Raw genomic sequence first — 4,625 nt, forward strand, 5'->3', positions numbered from 1 at the left:
ATATAAATTAATAATAAACGTATTAATAATAAAATACAATTAGTACCGAGATTCTTCACAGAACTGAATACATCTATAAATTTGCGTCAGTCATGCATGTGTGCTTTGGTGGTCTAGTGGTAGAGCTTTTGTCAAGCATTTTCGAGGGTTTGAGTTCTAATCCACCTTCGTGTAGTTTTTTTTTTCTCTCATTAAAACCAAAGGTGTTCATCAGTGATTGTATATCAAGAGCAAGGACATGTTTGTGTGCATTTTGTTTTGTGCTTTTACCAGAACAAAGCGTACGATCGTCTGTGTGAAGACTGCGCATTGTGCACGAGTGCCAAGAGAGAACCGATAACAGCAGCAACGAGCGCTCGCCATAACACATTCCAGCGATAGATCGCCTGTTATTTAACACAGACCAACGAATCTGTTATCAAATGGAGATGTTTCTTTAGGTACATCCGTGCGTGCCGCGAGATGTTGCAAAAAGTGGTGGGGGGGTCGTGGGGGGCATTTTTTGTTCGTTAAATGTAAGTTTTTTTTTAAGTAATTACCAAGCGGCCAGCGGCAGACAGTGAGCTGATCATAGCCTATGTTCGATCAATTTAGCCTTCTCAAATCATCAAGACTTGCCTAAAATAAAATCTATAGATATAAAACAGTTCAAACATATCACAATGTTAGTTTAAATGTTTAAACGATATAAATGTGCGCTATTAGGCGCATATCTAATCGTTTGTGTGAAGAGTGGAAGCTGAAGCTCTGCAGGACTCTATAGAAAGCTTTAAATTACTACTTTAAAACAAAATAATTAAAATTGAAAACAAAAACTCTTTCATTATGTAAACCGCAAAGATGCATTTCTCTCTAAAGGCACGTCCAACGAAGAGATGGCGAGTCATTTTTTAATCACCATCTAAACTATAAAAATAAGGAAAAGCCTTATACAGGCCTAAAAAATACTAAACAAAAATTATTTTTTCAGATTTTTATGTTGCGCTGCTCTAAATACCTTAAAATTTAAAGGAATTGCTGCAACGCAATTTTGTCTGATATGTGAATTATTTATTATATTTATTAGGTACTGATTTTAGTTGGTCTAAATTAAGTAGGTTAGGCACAAATTTGCATATACGGGTTCCCTTCATATAGTTCTAGAAGCTACGGTTATTCTTATAAGGGTCATTTTTCAATCCACATGCTTTCAACAAAACTGAGAACCAGCACTTGGAACCTCTTCTGGATGTTTTGTCTGATATGTGAATTATTTATTATATTTATTAGGTACTGATTTTAGTTGGTCTAAATTAAGTAGGTTAGGCACAAATTTGCATATACGGGTTCCCTTCATATAGTTCTAGAAGCTACGGTTATTCTTATAAGGGTCATTTTTCAATCCACATGCTTTCAACAAAACTGAGAACCAGCACTTGGAACCTCTTCTGGATGTCTGCACAATAAAGCCAATGTCATGGTAAGAGATACTGGCATCTTTTATCACTGAGTTTATGGTAGTTCATTAATGTTGCACGAGCGCCAACTGCTGGACAGACAGTTCACCAATAATAGAACAGCAACCTGAACATTCACATATGTGTAAAAGTATAAAGAGATAAAATATGACTACGTTTTTAGTGTACACTGAAATTAAAGGCCTATAGGAGAACTGGAATGCAATGAGAGATCCAGCCATATATTCTTCTGAGAAGAATAAAAAGAGACGTACACAAATAGGAGATGTGAGAAATATTTTATTATTATTATTAATGACAATATATATATATAATAGCTAATATATAGGGTAGAGTGGGGGAAAACACCCCCCTTGAGGTCATTTTGAAAAACTAAATATTTGTATTCAACCAACTTGATGGAAAAACAGAGGATCTGATGTTCAGAACAGAATAACTACAGTAATGTTTGAACAGACTACAGATTATGTTTGAAAAAAAAATGTGTCATTCTGAAAATATAATTGTTTTTCTTAAATAACACGTACTCCACATCTACAGGTTCTCATAACTGTGAGATTCTACAGAACAACAAGCTTTACACTTTTTTTTCTTACTGCTGAATATTAGATCATTTACTGTGAAATCTGTTTTCTCTCAGATAGGCTACGTCACCAGTGTAAGCTTCACGCTGAATACTTCTATCTACATCACTTTTGTCAACGCAGTCCATATTTATAATAAAAAAATTGGGAGGGGGTTGGGGGGGTTCCCCCACTCTACCCTAAAATAATGACTGTATGCTCATATAATACAGAGAGAATTAAAAACAAATCCTATGCATTAAACATACATCGCAACAACAAATAGATTTAGATAATTTAATCTTATCTTAATCTTAGATGACTAAAACGGTCTGCTCCTTATCGGTAGCCTACAACTGTTCTCCTTTTAAGCGTTTGGGTTGATATTTTCACTGCACCTTATAAATAATAAATAACAGTCTTTAATATTATATTTGCAACCAATAAAACCAACACTTTATATTAAAAATAGTATAATGTAGCAGCATTTAACCTACACACTGTAAAAAAAAATCCAACTTTCGAAAAGTTCTACTAACCAATGTAAAAAAGTGGCCTGAACAAACAGTTTAATAGAAGTCAGTTGAATGTTTTGTGAGAACTAAACAAAAATACTCTAAACATGTCGTTAGCAAAAGTTGTTTTGTTTACCTTACTTAGATACTCAAGTTGTGTTCAGAACATATCCAAATGTTCTCCCAACTTTTCAAATTGAGTCATCTGAACTAACGATTTTACATTGAACAATATTGCACAAGTTCCCAGCATGCATTGCAGCTTGATAACATTTAATGTTAATTATTATTAAAATATTATTATTGTTTAAAATTTTACTGGCTTAATTTATGCTGCTGTTACTATTGTCACTGTCAGTTAGCTGTCATGTGGATCAGAGTTCATATTTTTACTGATTTAACATTTGTTGATCCTCACCATGGTTGAGAAGAGTGTGCTGAGGTGCTGTATATGTGCATCTCATTGCAACTTGTTTAATATATTTGTCTATCTGCATACATGTTTGCCTTTAGTTTTAAGAGGCAAATACTACCCATATGGTGTATAAGGCTTTGAAAATAAACATAAGTCTGAAAGAAAGAGGATTGTTAAAAAAGATTAGCATTGTTAAATGCTAAATCTTTAGTTGCTCAGACAGACCTTTTAAGACTCAATAGACTGATTTCTATTCATTAGATGAACTAAAGATTTTAAAGGATTAGTTCACTGTGACGAGAGGGGCGGGGCCGAGAGCCGTGGGAACGGAGTGAGGCCGGTGGAGTAAATGCGAATGCGCGACACCTGCGCCACTCACCGGTCTCGAGTCTCACGGAGGAGCTCCGGAAGGATAAAAAGGAGGAGGGACGACAGTGAAAGACGAGAGAGGACCAGGCCTGGAGTTTATTTTGTGTTTTGGTTTCGTTTGTGCTATATGGTGAAAGAACTTTTTAGTTCTTGATACAAAGAAAGCTTTGTTGTCTCTTGATTGGATTAGTCTTTAATCACTCCTCTGAGTAGATGACGACAAGACTGGCAGGAAGTCGACCCAGAATATTGGAGTCATGTGCTGCGGTGATTAGCAAACCTCATGATGGCTGATAGGGGCATATCAGTGTCCCTTCATGATAGAAATCCCTACAGTGATGTAGACATGTTAGGGCGTGTTAGAACGAGACGTTTTAGGGGGGCGTGGACGAGTCTTAACTTTTATAAAGAAAATCTCTTTGGATTTGAGACTTTAGTCTCTTGGTACTTCCGGCTACGTTAAGCGTGACCTTTTCAACGTAATTACGTATTACGTGAAGTCATGAACGCACATCGCAGAGCAGTGCAAGGCACACATTTTTGTTTATAAAGCATATACTTTTCTTTTTTTTAGAAAATGACAGATCGTTTCACTAGATAAGACCCTTATTCCTCGTCTGGTATCGTGTAGAGCCCTTTGAAGCTGCACTGAAACTGTAATTTTGACCTTCAACCGTTTGGTAGCAGTTGAAGTCCACTATAAGGAGTATAATCTTGGAATGTTTTCATCAAAAACCATAATTTATTTTCGACTGAAGAAAGAAAGACGTAAACATCTTGGATGACATGGGGGTGAGTAAATTATCAGGAAATTTTCATTTGAAATTGAACTAATCCTTTAAGTTGTCGTTTGCTAGTTGAGTTAACTTGAGATAACTCCCCATGCATAATTTAGACAACACTCATGTCATCTTTGAGTTGAATAGGCTAATCACACATAGACCACAAAAAAAAAAACTAGTCTGTTCCCTGATCAGTACATTCGTTCGTCTCCTTTTTTAAAAGTTTGTGTTGATGTTTCTTTGCCTTTTTCACCGCACCTTTGGCATTCTCATAGTTCTGATCGCTCCGGCTAAAGCCGCGACTTCAACAACATAGCTGCAGCGATACCTGAACCAGCCACTCCAACGGTGACGATCCCCGCCTTCACCGCTACTGCTCCCGCCGCTATCCCCGTGGCTCCTGCGGCCCCGGCTACGGTTCCAGCTTTCACCGCTCCGGGAACATTGGCGGCTTTCAGTAAAGTGACGATGGAAACCACAGCGACACCGATGCCCAGAAACGCAACGGTTAGTGTTCCCGTAGT

At 37.0% G+C, this 4,625-nt stretch overlaps 1 protein-coding gene across 1 annotated transcript in view; it reads right to left on the reverse strand.

Annotated features, from left to right (window-relative positions):
• Window positions 1-4,625, reverse strand: part of LOC107706012 (uncharacterized) — a 19,922-nt gene that overhangs the window by 14,977 nt on the left and 320 nt on the right. The window lies entirely within an intron of this gene.

Source organism: Sinocyclocheilus rhinocerous, unplaced genomic scaffold, assembly GCF_001515625.1.
Source record: "Sinocyclocheilus rhinocerous isolate Xijiao unplaced genomic scaffold, SAMN03320098_v1.1 scaffold1226, whole genome shotgun sequence".
NCBI lineage: Eukaryota > Metazoa > Chordata > Actinopteri > Cypriniformes > Cyprinidae > Sinocyclocheilus > Sinocyclocheilus rhinocerous.